At 33.9% G+C, this 19,856-nt stretch overlaps 1 long non-coding RNA gene across 1 annotated transcript; it reads right to left on the bottom strand.

Moving 5' to 3' along the window:
- Positions 1 to 14,896: 14,896 nt before the first annotated feature.
- On the bottom strand, positions 14,897 to 17,952 carry LOC142170487 (uncharacterized). The gene is made up of 2 exons (XR_012699734.1): positions 17,813 to 17,952; positions 14,897 to 17,596 (listed from the first exon to the last, which is right to left on the bottom strand). It is a non-coding gene; the product is annotated as an uncharacterized LOC142170487 (long non-coding RNA).
- Positions 17,953 to 19,856: the final 1,904 nt, after the last annotated feature.

The raw sequence follows: 19,856 nt of genomic DNA, 5'->3' as shown, positions 1-19,856 counted from the left end.
TGGGTTGTACTTAGATATTATTGGTTTTATGTCATTTGTATTCCGTTTTAGTTTCTTTTCGGCTTAATTGGTTTTACTTAATTGAATTGATTAAAAATTGGCTTAAAGATCCTCTAATGTTGCCTTGCCTAGCAAGTGAAATGTTAGGCGCCATCACGGTCCCGAAGGTGAAAATTTCGGGTCGTGACAATTATACTTTTCAAAGAATGTGTAGAACCATGTTTAAACTATCAACTTAAGCAGTTGATTAAGATTTGACTTATGAACTTAATTTTATGAAGATGGCCATTAGACACCACGATAGTATTCAAAATTACTAATATCAAAGTTCATCCTTAATCTTATTTTTTGACTTGTAGCTATAGTTAAATGTTTAAGCTTAAAAGATGCTTTAAAAAATCCAAACCTTTAAAAAAAACATTACAATCATGCTCCTCGTGCTTAATCAGATTTAACAAGTTATAGTTATTGATCTAGCACACAAGTGTTAGTCTTCATGATAACTTCTCTGAGGCTCTATTCAAATTATGTTTAAAAGATATACACCTAGGAAAATGATCTTTACTTAAATATAGAACTTAACCAGCAACCTTCGTGGTTTTCAAACTATTGTTTAAGACTTATCACGACTTTTAATAGGTAAACTGAACCAATCTTTGACAGATTTTTACAACAATAACAGTGAAACTCGCATTCTTTACCAATTATTTTCAGACTATGAGCATGCTATCTAAGTCCTTTTAATACTCTTTTAAATACAGATTCATATATGAAGCTTAAGCGAATGTATTCACACTTATTCAGATTATTCCGGTTAAAAACAAGATGAAGCACACTAATATTGTAAAAAAAAAAAAAAAAAAAAAAAAAACTTACAGCTAAAGTCAGTATCTCACAGACTTCCTTTTGCGTTGAAGATTTTCGCTATCGAAGTCACAGGCCACCTGGTTCGTGGGTTGAATAAGACGATGTTGAGCAGATAGACTGAAGGTTTGTAAAACGGACACGGATCTTTTCGGATCTATATATAAATATAAAAAATATAAAGTTGGGAATAAAAAAGATTGACGTGGCATGACTATTTAACAAGTATGACTATTTATCTTTTTTCTCAGAATTTTGAACTTTTTTCTTATTTTCTGTCAAAAAAATGGCAAAAAATATATCTTTATCCTCATTATTACTCCATTTATTTCTATTCATCAAATCCCATTTAATCTCTCTTTCTTCCGTTTTCTTCATCCTCATATTACTACATTAATTCTTTTTCCTCAAATCCCTCTTTCTTCCTTACTTTTCTTCCGTTTTCTTTTTGCTCATTATTACTCTATTTATTTCTTTTCCACAAATCCCTCTCTCTTCCTTCTATGTTTCCATTTTCCTAGAATGTGTCTTTTCTAATCTCTCTGTAAAATTCAAAGCCCTTAAGATAGGCAAAAAGAGTCAATGTCGGAGAAACCTTCCGGTAATAAAACTTTAGCGGATAAGAAGTAGAAGGCTGTGAAGACGCATCTCAAAGATTATTTTTTTATCGCTGCCACCAGCTTTTTGCCTTCTCCCTTCTTTCTTTTTTTTTTGCTTTATACATTTTCGTTTTCCTATTCTCATTGATGTTAGTTGGAAGTATAGTGCTTTGTGCTTGAAGCTTTTTTCTCCTTGAATTATTGAAAATTGAAATATCTATTGTGCTTAGCATGTTAGTCTCTGGTGTTATATCTATTGTAATTTCATTGTTTAGTACTTTTAGGTTTGGTTGTCTTTGGAGGCTAATTTTGTTGGATTTGGATTATTTAATTTTTGAAGATATATATTGTTAGACCTGTTTCAAAATTAGCATTTTGAGGGGAGTTTTGGTTGAGCTGAATTTTTTTGCGAGGAAATAAAAAATAGGCTTCACGTACATGTCTAATTTCACAAAAAATAGAAAGGAATATTAAATAGTTTCTTATTTTCCTCCTTTTCTTTTTCCTTTCCCATCTCTTTTCTTGCTTGATTTTTTATTTAGTGAGCGAAGCTTTTGTCTCTATAAAAAAAAATGAGTAATGCATAGTTATAGTAAAACCTTCTGGTGCATGGGATGCGAAGAATTTAAAATATGTTTATATTAGTACTAGCTAGAAGACATAAAAAGTTTTAATAGGTTTCACAATATTGCAATAAAATTCTAACTTTTTGAAGCGTAATAAAGAACAATATAAGAGTGAAATTAATGTTGGGATTTTAAGCTTCTGTATCTTAAATAGGGTGAATGAGAAATGGAGGAAAAATAAAATATTTGAGTATCCCTCCTTGGCAAAGGCACAGTGTCCCATATTGGAAGAAGAAAAGGCTTTTGATGGGTATATATATAATTGCTCTTCTTCTAGTTCTTAAAGAGTTAAGAAGAAGTCGTTGTCCTCGTTCGCTCGGGTCGGCTTCGGATTTGGATTTGAATTTGGATTTGGTCAAAGATCGATTGATTGATTAATCTTTTTAGACAAAATTTCTTTTAATTAAATAATTAACGAAAAATTCAATCCGGAATAACCCATGAACCGCGACCCGATCCGTTCAGGCCCGTTTTTTTTCCGGATTATTTTAAATCTATTTTTCCGCAATATTTCAAACAACCCTGTTCCAACAGCCATGGTTGTTTCTGAAAGGTTGCAAACCTTTTCAGAAACAATGCCAGCAACTCTATAAATAGAGTTTGAATCCCATAATCAAATAGAGTTTGAATCCCATAATCTTTCCTTATGAAATTTTCTGAGCTTCTTCTGCACAAAAAATCCAGTGTGTTTTACAGCCTTCGAGTGGCTCGTTGTTCACCGGCATTTGGTACCAACACTCCGGTAAGTTAAATCGTTCTATCCTGGGAGGATATATTCCAGCACCTCGGGTACTTGAGAGGAATAATTTTCTTAAGGACACATTGTGTATTCAGTGGGCTCGATTTATTCATATACTATTTTTTTTCAGAATTTATTTCGTTAAATAAGTATTACTAACTTTTACTAACTTTCTGTTTTGTTTATATATATTTCAGAAAGTTTAATTGTTTATTACAGCAATACAGAAATATAACAATCTTAAGGAAATTAAATTTATTATATTTTGTATTTTGTTTGTAGAGATTAAAACCTGTGTGGTTTTCTACTCTTTCTGAATTTTACTATTCTGATTTGAAGATATAAAGAATTTCATCAGAGTATTGAAATTTATAAAACGATTTGAAGAACATAAAAAAAGAAGTATTTTTTGTTTACCTTACTCATCGTTTTCTGTGAAACAGTATATAAAAAAAATCTCGATTTTATTTATTATACATACTATTTTTTGTTAATAACAGTATTGTTTATTGTTCTGGTTTTGCCATTAATTGAATTCTTCTGTTGTTTACAGTGAGAAATGGCAATTGATAACAAAAATTCTTTTGTGACTGTTGCGGCAACGACGATAGCCTCGTCAAGCCGGACTGTTGTTCCACCGGTAGAGAAACCGAGAAAATTTTCCGGAGCCAACTTCAAAGGATGGCAGCAAAGGGTGTTCTTCTGGCTTACCACATTTAGTATGCAGAAATTCACTAGTGAAGAACCTCCAGTGCCTGCTGCGGGTATGCCGGACAACGAGAAATTCATGATTGTTGAGGCGTGGAAGCAGGCAGATTTTCTTTGCAAAGGCTATATCTTAAGCGCTTTAGAGGATGACTTGTACAATGTGTGCAGTGCGGTGAGTACTTCGAAAGAATTATGGGACGCACTTGAGAAGAAGTACAAGACTGAAGATGCATGCTTGAAGAAGTTCGTGGTTGCCAAGTTTCTAGACTATAAAATGATAGACAGCAAAACTGTTGGAACCCAAGTTCAGGAGCTTCAACTTATTTTTCATGACCTTATTGCTGAAGGTATGGTCGTGAATGAAGCATTTCAAGTAGCTGCAATGATTGAAAAATTACCTCCTTCGTGGAGAGATTTCAAGAACTATCTTAAGCACAAGCGCAAAGAAATGAAGTTGGAAGATCTTGTGATTCGTCTCAAGATTGAGGAAGACAACAAAACAATCGAGAAGAAGTCTCGTGAAAATTCAAGGATCATGGGAGCTAATATCGTTGAGGAGACTGCTCCAAAAAGTAAGAAGAGAAAGAGGTCTTCTGGACAGACTAAGGAGCAGAACAAAAAGAAATTCAAGGGCAGCTGCTACAATTGTGGAAAAATCGATCACAGAGCCCCTGATTGTCGTCTCCCGAAAAAGTATAAGAAGAAGGGACAAGCCAACATAGTGGAGAAGAATGATGACATTGATGATCTGTGTGCAATGCTTTCGGAATGCAACCTAGTTGGAAATCCGTAGGAGTGGTGGATTGACTCTGGAGCCACTCGACATGTTTGTGCTGTCAAGGAAGCATTTGTGACTTACTCTACTGATGGTCCCGAAGAAGAGCTTTCCATGGGAAATACTGCAACAACCAAGATTGAAGGTTATGGGAAGATATTCCTGAAGATGACTTCCGGCAAGGTGTTAACGCTCAACAACGTTCTTCATGTTCCTACTATTAGGAAAAATTTAGTTTCTACTTCTTTGCTTATTAAGAATGGATTCAAATGTGTATTTATTTCTGATAAAGTTGTTGTAAGCAAGAATGAAATGTATGTTGGAAAGGGCTACCTCACAGAGGGCCTCTTCAAACTAAATGTAATGGTTGTTGACAGTATGAACAAAATTTCAGCTTCTTCTTATTTATTGGAGTCAAATAATTTATGGTATATTCGTTTAGGACATGTCAATTATAAAACCTTGCGGAAGTTAATTAATTTAGAAGTATTGCCTAAATTCGAGTGTAATAAATAAAAATGTCAAATATATGTTGAGTCTAAGTTTATAAAACATCCTTATAAGTCTATTGAAAGGAATTCAAATCCTTTAGACTTAATTCATACTGACATTTGTGATATGAAGTCGACATCATCACGAGGTGGGAAAAAGTATTTTATTACTTTTATTGACGATTGCACTCGATATTATTATATTTATTTGCTTAATAGTAAGGATGAAGCAATTGAAACATTTAAGCAATACAAGAATGAAGTGGAGAATCAATTGAATAAAAAGATCAAAATGATTAGAAGTGATAGGGCTGGAGAATATGAATTTCTGTTTGCAGAAATATGTTCGAAATATGGAATTATCCATCAAACTACTGCACCTTACACACCTCAATCCAATGGAATTGCGGAAAGGAAAAATCGGACATTAAAGGAAATGATGAATTCTTTATTAATAAGTTTCGTATTACCGCAGAGTTTGTGGGGCGAAGCTATCCTTACAACTAACCGAATACTCAACAGAGTACCCCACAGCAAAATGCAATCTATTCCATATGAAAAATGAAAAGAAAAAAAAATCCAACTTGAAATATTTCAAAGTGTGGGGGTGTCTAGCAAAGGTACAAGTTCCTTTACCTAAAAGGGTTAAAATCGGACCAAAATATGTTGATTGTGTTTTCATTGGATATGCTACAAACAGTAAAGCATGTCGGTTTTTGATTCATAAATCCGATAATCCCGAAATTCACATTAATACGGTAATGGAATCAGATAATGTTAGATTCTTTGAAAGCATCTATCCGTATAAAACTGAATGTGAGTCGTGAAATGAAAGACCTAAACGACCTCGAGAAGAACTAACGGAAAATACTCCAAGTATAAAAGATACAAGGCGTAGCAAACGTCAAAGAACATCTACTTCCTTTGGACCAGATTTTGTGACATTCTTGCTTGAAAATGAGCCTCAAACTTTTAAAGCAGCTATGTCATCTTCTGATTCAGCGTTTTGGAAAGAGGCAGCCAATAGTGAGATTCAATCAATTTTGGATAACCATATATGGGAATTGGTAGATCTTCCTCCAGGAAATAAGTCTTTAGGTTCGAAATGGATCTTTAAACGGAAAGTGAAAGCTGATGGCACTATTGACAAATATAAGGTAAGACTTGTTGTCAAAGGTTATAGACAAAAGGAAGGCCTTGATTACTTTGACACTTACTCGCCAGTAACGAGGATAACATCTATTAGAGTATTAGCAGCACTAGCGGCCGTGTACGGTCTTGAAATCCATCAAATGGATGTTAAAACAGCTTTCTTAAATGGAGAATTAGAGGAAGAGATTTACATGGAACAACCTGAGGGTTTTGTGGTAATTGGTAAAGAAAAGAAAGTGTGCAAACTTGTTAAATCGCTTTATGGACTTAAACAAGCACCCAAATAATGGCATGCCAAATTTGACCAAACAATGTTGGCAAGTGGGTTTAAAATCAACGAGTGCGGCAAATATATTTACATTAAAAATACTCCAGGCCATGAAGTCATTGTTTGTTTATATGTTGATGACATGTTGATAATGAGCAAAAACATGACAGATATAAATGCTACTAAGCGCATGTTGACTAGCAAATTCGATATGAAAGACTTAAGAGTTGCTGATGTGATCTTAGGAATCAGAATTCACAAGACTCCACAAGGTCTAGCATTATCACAGTCTCACTACATTGAAAAGGTACTTGTCAAGTTCAAGTATTTGGATTTCAAAATTGCCAAGACTCCAATTGACGTGAGTTATGCACTTCAAAAGAATGAAGGTGAAAGTGACTCACAACTGGATTATGCAAGAGTATTGGGAAGTTTGATGTATATCATGAATTGTACGCGACCAGATATAGATGTGCTATTAGTAAACTGAGTCGGTTTACAAGTAATCTCAATCACATACATTGGATGGCAATAAAACGAGTTTTGGGGTATCTCCAACATACCCAAAATTATGCTTTGCATTATAACAAATATCCCTCCATGATCGAGGGATATAGTGATACAAATTGGATCACTGGATCATCTGAAGTTAAATCCACGAGTGGATATATTTTCACAATTGGGGGTGGAGCAGTGTCTTGGAAATCATCCAAACAAACATGCATCGCCCGTTCTACAATGGAATATGAATTCATAGCTTTAGATAAGGCCGGTGAAGAAGTTGAATGGCTCCGGAATTTTTTGGAAGTTATTATATTTTGGCCCAAACCTTTGGCACCTATTTGTATACATTGTGATAGTCAAGCGACAATAGGCAGGGCAGGGAGCGTTATGTATAACGGAAAATCTCGTCATATACGACGGAGACACAATACCGTTAGACAACTACTCTCTAGTGGTGTTATCACAATTGACTACGTAAAGCCAAGAGATAACGTGTCGGATCCACTTACAAAAAGCCTAACTAGAGAGGCAGTTGAAAGATCATCAAAAGGAATGGGGTTAAGGTCTAGGACAAGTCATCATGGCGGTAACTCTACCTAGCAGACTGGAGATCCCACGAGGTAGGTTCAAAGAGATCAAACAAAGTTATGAATGACGGTTCAACATTGTCAAATAACTCAACCCATTCTCGTGATGAAGATAATGTTCAGAAATCGAGGTAAAGCATTAAGGCTTTTTGATGAGTCAACAAAGCTTAAAGGTATTTTAATGATTTACTAAGTGTGGCAGGATATGACCAGATAGTGTGTCTATAGGATTACACGTTTAGAAATCACCTGTGTGAGTGTGAAGTGTAAGCCGCTTCAAGGTGAATGAAAGTAAAGGCCCATTCTCTAAGCACTCATGAAATCAGGCGATGTTCATGGCTGAAACGAACACAACTGTGAGAACCATAGATGGTTAAGGATTGATTGTATGACTTATATTGTCTAGGTATACAACAAAGCTCGACGGTTCAAAGATATCAAATCTACCGATTGACCGAGTATATCCGATATAAGTTCTCTACGGAAAGTTCAAAGGGAAACCTACTTATCCAGATGCAATTAATTCTTGCATGTAAAACACACACGCGTCCGTGCATTCCTTTATTTTATAGCCATTCCCCATTCATGTGGGGGATTGTTGGGATTTTAAGCTTGTTTAGCTTAAAGAGGGTGAATGAGAAATGGAGAAAAAATAAAATATTTGAGTTTCCCTCCTTGGCAAAGGGACATTGTCCCATATTGGAGGAAGAAAAGGCTTTTGATGGGTATATATATAATTGCTCTTCTTCTAACTCTTAAAGAGTTAAGAAGAAGCCGTCGTCGCTCGCTTGGTTCGGCTTCGGCTTCAGATTCGGATTTGGTCAAAGATCGATTGATTGATTAATCTTTTTGGACAAAATTCCTTTCAATTATTTAATTAATTAATTAAATAATTAACGAAAAATTCAATTCGGAATAACCCATAAACCGCGATCCGGTCCGGTCCGGTCAGGCCCGTTTTCTTTTCCGGATTATTTTAAATCTATTTTTCTGTAATATTTCAAACAACCTTGTTCCAACAGCCATGGCTGTTTCTGAAAAGTTGCAAACCTTTTCAGAAACAATGCCAGCAACTCTATAAATAGAGTTTGAATCCCAGAATCTTTCCTTACGAAATTTTCTGAGCTACTTCTTCTTCTTCTTCTTCTGCACAAAAAATCCAGTGTGTTTTACAGCCTTCGAGTGGCTCGCTGTTCACCGGCGTTTTGTACCAACACTCCGGTGAGTTAAATCGTTCTATCCTGGGAGGATATATTCCAGCACCTCGGGTACTTGAGGGGAATAATTTCCTTAAGGACACACTGTGTATTCAGTGGGCTCGATTTATTCCTATACTATTTTTTTTTCAGAATTTATTTCGTTAAACAAGTATTACTAACTTTCTATTTTGTTTTTTCAGATATATTTCAGAAAGTTTAATTATTTATTACAGTAATACAGAAATATAACAATTAAAACTACAACATGAATTTGTTTTGTTCGATTCTGTCTTAACACGGAAATTTGGCATCGTTTGTTCTTTTATTCTTTTCTACTTTGATTAATTTTGTTTTCCTTCAAAAAATTTGAGAATTTGGGATAACAAAATCACATCTTATATCACGTGTATAAAAATTAAATTTCAAATAAAATAAAGAAAATCAAAAGTACAACATGAATTGTTTTTAGTTCAATTCTATCTTTGAACACGCAAATTTGGCATTGTTTGTTTTTATATTTTTTCCTACTTTGATTAATTCATTTTTCTACTTTGATTAACTTCATTTTTCTTTTATAGATCTTATATTACATGTATAAAAATTAAATTTCAAATAAAGAAAATAAAATCAAATAAAAACTAAATATCCACCTATTACTATTTGAGAAATTCAACTAAATATATCTGCCACAGTGCAATATAATAAGAATAATCCTATAAGAATTGTAAAGTCTCTAGCAGCGGTTAATACAATTCTAAAATTAGTAGAAGATAATTTCCTTTGCCTTATATTATCCTAGAATTAAAAGAACTAAAGTAAAATATTAATAGAAAACTAATCGAAATCTAACCCTTTTTACCTGGAGAAGTGTTTTTAGAGCAAATTGATGAGTAAAATATTCAAATTAAATTGATTATTAAACGAGATGTAATATTAATAGAAACTCTACTTTTCTTTCCTCTCATTAAACTTTTGATTTTCCCTTTTTGGTTTTGGTAGTTGACCATTTTTCTGTATTTTCTCTCCAATCAATCGATTTTATTGTTGTTATATTCAGGGAATAAATGTGAAATTAAAATTTCCAGATTTGATAGTAACTTAGAAGTAATGAATAGTGATATTGTATGATGGGCGAATAGTTTTATTTGGATTCTACCGTAAATTTTCATTCAAAAAGGATTTAAAAGCAACTATATTTGTGTTTTTTCTTTCATTATTCTACTTGGCTAAATTATCATTGGTATGATATTAGTACGCCTGATTTATTTATATAAGAATGTAATTTACTATTTCTCACGGTATTTTATTTTTTCAACAAAACTCACAAAAAGAAATTATTTTCTTAAAGTCACTTGAGTTCTTCCCGAAACAACCGCGTGAAGTGCGGATTAATTTACTAGTTTGGGGATAAATCAAACGGTTATAACTGGGTCTGTTTGAATTTGAAAGATTTCGCATATTGAAAAAAGAAAAATGGTCAGATCTAAAAGATTAGAGTGAATGGGGAAGTGGGAGAGATTAGAAAGGGAGGGGTCTGTGGGATTAGAAGAGAGGGGTCTCAAGTGAAAAGGATTAGAGTATGTCGTGAAAATGAGACTGAACGTTGCCTCTTCTAATTTTAGTTTTTAGAATAGAAACAAAAGTTTTGGGTTTTGAGTAATTACATATTAGAATTAGAAAATAAAAGTAAAACAAAGTTATTAAAGAAAGAGAATTTTGACGAGTTTAGCGAAAAAGAGGACAAACTTTTGGAGGAACATTAACCGTTCCAATAATATTTAACCGTTGTCATAAATAAATATAATGTAACAGTTAAGTAAACCGTAGCTATAAATGTTGCGGCAACGGTTATAGTACAATGGCAAAGATTTGGTTGCTAAAGTGTACTAATAACATCACAAACCTTTGGTAACGATTAAAACCGCTGCAATAATGTATCTGTAGTTTTGTAACCGTTGCAAAAATATCCGTTGTCGTAGGCTCACTTCCAAGTGTTGTTTGAAGTGTTCGAATCTTGATTTTCTTTGCATCTCTTATAATGCTAAATGGATTAATATCCAAAGTTAACATTATATTCTTTATGTATTATATTTGAAACTTATTTATCCTCGTTGTTTAGGTTTTAGCTTAATTACAAGTTGATATTTAATTTATCAATTATATACAAATTAGTATTAATGAGTATCCTTTTATATTAGGAATTGAATAAGAAATATAAGTTATTTTCTCTTCCCTCTCTCTCTCTTTGATCTCTCTCTCTCTCTTTCTCTCTCTCTCTCACACATTCTCTATTCTTTCCACAACCCTATTTGTTTCCTTCGATTTTCTCTGTTTTTCTCTTCTTTTTTTTATCTACTTTATCCTCTCTCTTTTTCAGAGAATTTATCAATAGATTTTATTCGTTTTATTACAGAGTTTTAATCTACCAATTTTCTTTCATGTTGCACAATTGGTGTTCGAATTGAAATTATCAACGATAAATTTTGAAGATGTTTGACTCTCCACCATTGACAGCCATTAAAAAGTTTCGAAACTTTGAATTTGAATTTGAATTTGGGATTTTAAAAAATATTATTTATTTGGATTGGGTATTTATTGTAAATAATTGAGAATATTCTTTGAAGTTTATATCTCAATTTTGAGGGTGATTGGTGAAGATTAAAGTTGATTTTAGATGGATTTTAGATTGAAAGAAGAAGAAGAAAAAGAAGAAGAAGAAGAATAAGAAGAAGAACACATGACATTCAATTAAGGGTGGCAAACGGGCGGGTCGGATCGGATCGGATCGGATATGAGCGGGTCGAAAATGGATAATTCAAAAAATGGATAAATTATCTGACCCGGTCCATATTTAATATGGATAAAAAATAGGTTACCTGGCGGATAATATGAATATCCATATTATCAATGGCTTCTTGAATATAATCACTTTTGGGAGAATTTTTAGTATCCCAAATTTGAGGAACCCCCAATTTGAGGCTTTACGAATGTAAAAGTTAAACCCATTAATTATCCGTTGGTTATCTATTTGGTTATCTATTTTCTAAGTGGATAATATGGTTCTTATCCATATTCGACTTGTTTTTAAAAAATTCATTATCCAACCTGTTTTTTAATGGATAATATGGGTGAATGTTTTCTTTTAACCATTTTGCCTCCTCTACATTATCTCCAATGCGTTCTGCTTTAACTTCATTGATTGGTAAGGGAGATTATTAACTAAGTAGGCAATAGTGAGTACGAGAGACAAGAGGGGTTGCTCTGATGGTAAGCAACCTCCACTTCCAACCAAGAGGTTATGAGTTCAAGTCACCCCAAGAGCAAGGTGGGGAGTTCTTGGAGGGAGGGAGTCGAGGGTCTATCGGAAACAGTCTTACCCCTACCTCTCTACCTCGGGGTAGGGGTAAGGTCTGCGTACACACTATCCTCCCCAGACCTCACTTGTGGGACTATACTGAGTTGTTGTTATTGTTGCTGTTGTCTGTTGTAATTATATATTTTTTATTTGAATATTGCATGAAAGTTGAAAATAGTTGTATAATGTATGAATCGCCGTATGAAATTTGTATTTAAGTTAAAAATACTATCTTTTTACATAAAGTTGTTGATATGTATCAAAATTGTATTAAGAGAGAAAGTTTTGATTGGAATTCTAGAGAGGAAGAAGAACACATCACATACAAAATATATACAAATCATATATAAAATACATACAAAAGATATATTGTATAAAAAAATTATGAAAATTATATTTAAGTTGTATGATGTTGTAACTGTATTTAACTGGGTAGAAATGATGTATAAAAGTTATAAATAAGTTATAAATAAGTTGTATACTATATAATTAGTTATATAAAATTTATTTTTAGTTTATATGTTGTTGTAGAGGAAAATAAATATACTAGCGGTAGCCGTAATCTATTTATGTTTATTACGTAAACTGCAAAATAAAGTAAAATGCAGTGCTCTTTTTAAATGATTATATATTGAAATGATATTTCTCCTATTTTTCGAAAGCAATTTTACAAATAATACACGAAATTACAAATAAGTATCAATCTTTTCTATGTGCGTGGTGCCAAATATTATCAAAATTCTTAACACGATTTTTCGGAAATTCATTTGGTGCCCATATTTTGCTTTATTTTGCATTTTAAAAGTAAGAAACATGATTAATATTAACGACTGTGATTAGTAATTTTTGCCAATCTTTTTTTTTAATAAGCATAGGAATTAAAATGAATCTTAGCCATTAATTATTTTATGATCCACATGGCATAAATCTAAAAGTTCATTGAATATTACTTGAGGCAATATTACTTGACTGGATCTTTTTCCGAAAAGAGGAGATGAGAGAAAAAAGAAAAAATGTGCAATTGAATCCCCTAATTTAAGACATTAATAATGGATTGTATATAAATTGTAAGAAAAATACAATTAGATCGGATAATATATAAATCTAGGACAATTTTAATAAATGAGTTTCAAAATATTGTATAGATTTATTTTTTTTTTCCTGCCTCAGAGCCCAAGATTTAATGTATGTGGGTTTCCCAATTACTAATGTCCAGTACTTGTCCTTAGAGGCAAATTTTAAGATACACTTGTTTGCTGGCCACGTTGGCATTAGAGACGGAGGTTAATAACCGTGTTATTCAGATTGTTATTCAGTTCATCTAAAAAAACAAGAAGCTGTGATAAGTTTGATTTCTTCAAGAAATAAAATTCTATCTCTTTAAGAAACATATAACTGGTGCACTCCTAATTTGAGACGACTGCCTTTAAGCATCTATCTATAGTAGTATAGAAGGGGCCCGGAACGTAATAAGTTAGCAATTTATGTTAGAGTGGATTATTTTTCAAAAAGAGTAACTCGTACTATCAATCTATCATCTTTGTTTTTTAATCTTATACTATGATCAATTTGTGGAATTTAGATATATCAGTTTTAGGTCCTCATTTATGATTTGTTATTTCAGATATAGTTCCTAGAAATTGCAAAGTTCACATTTATTAACTCAATGAGGAGATCTTATTAGAAGTTCAAAATGCAACCTTTTTTATACAAACTATTGATCAATAAGTAATAGTACTATAGTATCAATATTTTTTGGATCTAATCTAATTAAAGAGTAATCTCCTCTTTTTTAGGTTTCTCACATCTATTTGTATCCTTTACTGGCTTTTTTTATAATGAAAATTCTATAGACAATAATAATATTGCACTCCCTTTTTCAATTATCGTGAAATTTTTCAGATGGATAGCGAAAAAATATCTAATGAGGAAAACAGAGATGGACAAAGCTATATTAAATTGTAATAGTAGCTTTTTAACTAATCTTCTGGATCTCATGCTTTTAGTGGGACAAACTTCTGGATCAATTTTTGGAACATTTGTTTTGCTGCTCTCATATGGTGCATATGAGAGCAGATGAGCTCAGGTCTCGTCCGGGACACTCGAATCTTATGGCATATGAGCCCTCCCCTGAGGTGGGCATTTTCTTGATCCTAAGCTCATTTTCTTGATCCTAAGCTTTCACTTGCTTTATTCCTGTCCCACTTTCTTTATTCCTCTCCCCCTCCCGTCGCTCGAACACACTATAGATCACTTGATTTTTTCTATTCTCTTTATTATTGGTAAAAAGGAGGGAGCTACGTTAAACGTCCTACTGTAGAACTTGTTCGTGAAGTGACATGTGCTTGCAAGTATACATCCAACAAGCGGAGACAACAAGGGAACAAATAGCAACTTTGTTTCCATTTAGTCTCGTTAGTCAAACGGGTAGAAACTTGGACAGATCATAGAAGGAAGAAAACAAGTTCAAGCCAAAAAGGAGAGATAAGATTTATTATTGAGTCATTCGACAGCCAATGTTTACATCAATTACAAGACCAATATGTTTTACCGGCTAGCAAAATAGAAATATATATGCCAAAACGTTATTACTTCAAAGAATCACGATACAAGAAAATTTTGTTTGACTTTTAAAATAAAAGGCCGAGGTTGTTACGGAAATCGCAGAGTGATTCCTTGGCAAAGTGTCACAGTTGATATTACTCTATGAGCAGCTAAAAATTGAATAGACAGCCAAAGTAAAAGGTAAACCAATGTTGATGTATGGACAAAGGATAACAGATATTGTATATCCTTCATATCAGTTTTACCAGATATCATTACCATTGGAATTGCATAGAAGTTTATTCATCCTAGCATAAAGGGAAGATCAGTATATCTAAAGTTCTCCAAAATAACTTATCCCTAGGAAGAATCTTTACTTGCACTTAGCTGCTTTGGTTAATTACTTTGTAGCCTTCATATCAAATAGAACCCCTTTGTCTTCAAACATTAAATGTTTGGAAATGAAAACAAGCAACACTCTGCTCTATGATAACAAAATTAATAATCACCAATCAATTTTCACATTCATATAATTCATGAAAAAGGAGGGGGTTATAATTAGTGAATACACCTTTCTCTAATTAAATTCTGAACAAGAACAATGTGTAGACTAAGCTCCATTATTGTAATATGGCCAATACATTTGCAGCACAATAAACCTTATTCACTCCCAGCTTTCACGTATCATGATAAGAAAAAATAACTAACATTCAACCTTCAAGATAAAGTAGGACTTACCAATTGTTAATTCAGATGGTGAACTCAAACTCAAACTGGGTAAATATAGAAAAGTTAAAAGGTAAGCTCTAACATTCTAACGAATAAAATATTAGAAAATCCTCACAAAATACATTTAATCCAATAACGAACCCCTCCGCTCGAATAGAAATGGAAAAAAGAAAAAAGAACAAATAAACAAGAAGGAATAACAGAAAGTTGTGGTCTAAATTAACCACATATGGTTTTCGGAATATTTTTCAAGATTTGGTTAATATTCCACAAAATATTTACTTCATGGAGGTGGTTGTATTTTGTGTTTTACTTGGTATATTGTGGACTTGACCTTGGTACTTCAATTTTCATATGCTATCTAATATTGCTATACTTCAATCTTCATATGCTATCTAATATTACTACATAGGCGAATACAGTATGTAACTTCTATTTAGTTTCTAAACCTTCACGTTGAGATGTTGTAGTCAGATTGTTCTGATTAGACTATAAATGTATGGTAGCGTTCTTCATGGTCAATAGTTAATGGCCAAGGCTATGCGTGTGAAGTCCTCAACCAAATCTAACTTACATAATAATGTGACAAATCTGCCTTTCTTGTGTTCTACCAAGAGCAAGTTCTTGAGAAGTGGAGATTCATTTGTCTGATTATTACGTTGCTACTTCATGTTGTTAAGAGAACAACCATTACTTAGCTATGTTTTTAGTTTTTTAATTATAGAAGTGTTGCACGGCTTCTTCTTCATTTTGCCTATCAATTGTGCTCTATTGTCATTTCCTTTAGAAGTACCTTCCAAAATTATAGCCACAACGGAGTATATAACCACAACAATATATAGTGAAAACTACAGCCAAAATAGAAGAAAATCCCCTTTGAATAGTACATTTGAGTCAGTTCTTTCCCTTTCTCTTTGCAGTAAAAAAAATAAACCTAGAACTTACAAGGACATTTTATCACGCACCTTCTATGGATTCACTATCAGCTCAATGAACAGTCTCATCTCATTCACAGGACTCGGTGACAAAATCTAGAACTCCATTAACACTGATTTCTATCACAGAAGATTAGATGATTTTTCGGACATGAAGATGATTATCAAAAAGTTTTTCTAAGACACGAAATTATAAAATTGTAAAATTGAAATAAAACTGAATTCTAATCCCTACCTTAAAATTGAAGAAAATGATCATGAATCTTGAAAAATGCATTCTAAATTTGAAAGCATTACTTTTTCTTTTAAATATTCTAATAACCAACTCCAACCAAAATAAAAGCTTAAAATTATAATGGACAGAGAGGGCTACCTTCTTCCCTATAGCGAGAGAAAATCTAAATCGAACCCTTCAATTCGATGAGAACACCGGGCACCCTAGCCGTTGCCAGTGCTAAAAAACTTAATCTCGAACAGAGTACAAACACAAACATTTTCTAAAAAATCAAAATCCCGAAAGATACCATGCGAATAGATATTTATAAAAACTAAATTATGCATCCGAAGAATTCCTAATTTCAATTCCAAACCTAACAACAAATGAGTATATCCCGGGAGGGGAATGGACAGAGAGCTCTAGTGAGAGAGAAAGAGCGAACTTACATGTAGAAAGAGAGCTTCAGGCAACAATCTAAATATTTGTTGCCATCAGAATTTGGTCGGAGATTACTCGTAGAGGAAAAGGGCGAGGACTTGAAGCTGAACACAAAAGCCTTTGGGAGTGGGAGTTTGTAGTTTGTAGGAAGAAGGGCATAAAAGTAATACTTGGTCCAGCTTTTAATGGCATAGTACACGTGTCATATCTTTAAAGCAGATCTCTGACTCATACATGAATCAAACAAAGCTTATTACATCTGAATTTACAATATTACTCCGGGAAGCAGGACGACGACGAAGTCCTGCTTACTCCCTCTTCTAAATAAGTAGAAAAATAGACAGGAGTTGGATATATATTATTGCCAACTCAATTTAGCTATGTATTTGTCCACATTGATTAGTAGGCCTCACGGACACATGCTCGATCATAATAAGCTTGATATATATATATTATTGCTAACTCAATTTTTCAGAGAAAACACCGCAATAGGGATGTACGACGCTTGAGCAGCCCTTAAACTCAATAGAGATCAACTAGAGCATCAAAAAGCTGTCTTTAGATGCCTTCACAAGCTGTACTCGCTTGCTCTAGTGGAATATGCTCGATTTTGTCATGTAAAGTTACGTTGTTCATCTTGTACTGTTGAGGACTTGTGTTCACCATCCAAATTGGAGATCGAGGGCTCTCAACTTGTGTTCATCTTCTACTGTTGAGGATTCCTTCCAGATTGGCCCCAGCAAGTTCTTAAATTTGATGCTGAAATTGCTCTTCAGTTTTGAGCTCTTTTGTGAAAAAATTCATATCTCGAGTTACGGGTGTCGAAATCTCAACTGTTGGAAAGAAAATTCTGAAGCCCACAACATCTATAAATACCACAGCAAAAATCCTTTTAGGACGTCCGCAATACTATTTTAAAGTTGCTACAAATATCTGCTGCACTTGATTTCCAGATTTGCGTACTTTAGATGAAAAAAATTATATCTTGGGCTAGAAATATCGAAATCGCGATCTGTCTATGCCACTACAAATAAAATTCAGAGATAAGGAAATACTCAAAATATCATAGAATTATTCCTTACCGATTGGCCGCGGAAATTTCTTGAAGTTGATCTAGGGGTCTTCCATACTCGTTTTGTTTTTCCAACTTTGCGCCCTCCCGTCGAAGAATTCATATCTCGGGCGAGGAATCTCCAAATTGTAATCCGTTTACACCGTTAGAAAGTAAACTCAAAGACCTGCAATACATATGAATTTCATGGCATAACTCTTTTTGGGCTATCAACAAAAAAATATTAAAGTCAACCTAACTACAGGGAGCTGTCAGGTTTGCATACTTTCGGCCAAGAAAAACAGCATCTTGAACTAGGAGCGTCGGAATCCCAACGGTTTGATCCTATGAAATTTGGACATCAAGAACTATAATCATCGAAGATGGAGGCTCCATTCATTCTTAGTTAGCCTAACAAATATTTTTTGAATTTGATTCTACATCCTTGCATGTATTGGCTTTGGCCATCATCACAAATCTTATCTCCTTATTTATTTCTTTTGCAGACTTGCGAAGGATCTCAAAAGGTCTCGGTGTCAGACCAAGAAGGTACACAATATGTGGATATTTTGATATTTTGAGCAACAAGCAACGGGCAAAATCTCCATGCAAAAGACGAACTTGTTGCAGAGAGATCATCATGTGAAAGTACTCATTTCCCAAAAGTTGTGTACACTCAAATTTTTGATATCCATGAAGTTAACCCAAGGTGCTCACATAATGATGAAACTTTTTAGAGTGAGGTACATGACCATGTATGAGAACATCAAGCAAAAGAAGTAGACCATTGCGCCAACGACTCAACAACAAGACACATAGTTAAGGAATTATGGAAGCAACTAAATGCTATGGCACGCCATCAAGGATGATCTATCATATGGAGAAGTCACGAACTAGTCGGCAACCATGCTTATATTTCTTTAATTTGCATGACTTTAGATTCCTTGTATAGGATGATGTCTCATTCTGCTTTTATCATTGATGTACATATCTTTCATTATTGAAGCAATAAAATGTCTTTTGTGTTTTGGTGCCAAATTGTCTTTTTTCCTCAATTACATATGCCTCTACATTAGAAAAAAATTATTTGATGATCCCATGACGCCAAACTTTTTTTTTTAAAACGCATGCGACTGAACTTAGAATGAAACTCTAAGCTGCCTACGAACCTCGGTGAAGAGGATCAAGTCATAACATAGTTCAGAAAAATGAGCTTTTCTTTTTTGAAAATTTTTTATGTCCTAATTTTTGCCTAGGCCGCCTCTTGCGAGGTTTTCAACCTAGCAGATTTTTTTTCTTTTTTTGGTCCTAACTTTTGTCTAGGCTGCTGCTTTCGAGGTTTTCAACCTAGCGGACTTTTATTTTGTCATACACAGTTTAGACTCATGCAGGCCAGGAGTGTAGCTACAAACAGTTTAGGCTCATGCGTCAAGGAGCGTAGCAACGTGCAGTTTAGGCTCATTCGTCAGGGAGCGTGGTGAATTTCATGGGAAGTACTGCTTCAGAAATTTTCCATTGATCGGACCCACCCTAAGACCATCCTTATTAATAATTTTGTATGTGCCACTTGAATATGCATCTTTCACAACATATGGCCCATCTTTTGAAGTAAACTTGTCGCCTATGTGTTTGTTGAGGATTATAGGTCTTCAAACAGCTAGGACCAAGTCTTCCACTTGGAATGATCGTGGCCGCACTTTCTTGCTGAAGGCGCTAGCTTGTCGAGCTTGATAGCACTCCAATTTTTGTTGCGCTTCCAATCTTTTCTCATCCAATGCCTCTAACTCTGCTAGGCGAAGTTGAGCATTCTCTCCGGACGTGAGTCCTTCTTGGATTGCGATCCGCAATGATAGAATTTGTTGCTCCAGTGGAAGGACCATTTCTATGGCATACACCAAAGAGTAAAGAGTTGCTTGTGTAGCAGTGCTGAAGGTTGTCCGATATGCCCACAAAGCTTCACCAATTTTCTCATGTCAGTCTCTCTTGTTCTTTGAAATAACTTTCTTCAAAAAGGTTACCAATAGTCTTGTTAAAAGATTTATCAAGGCCATTGGCTCCTTACGAGCTTATTGTCA

Source organism: Nicotiana tabacum, chromosome 2, assembly GCF_000715075.1.
Source record: "Nicotiana tabacum cultivar K326 chromosome 2, ASM71507v2, whole genome shotgun sequence".
Classification (NCBI taxonomy): domain Eukaryota; kingdom Viridiplantae; phylum Streptophyta; class Magnoliopsida; order Solanales; family Solanaceae; genus Nicotiana; species Nicotiana tabacum.
The sequence above is the reverse complement of the archived record's forward strand: the minus strand, read 5'-3'. Positions and strand labels throughout refer to the sequence as shown.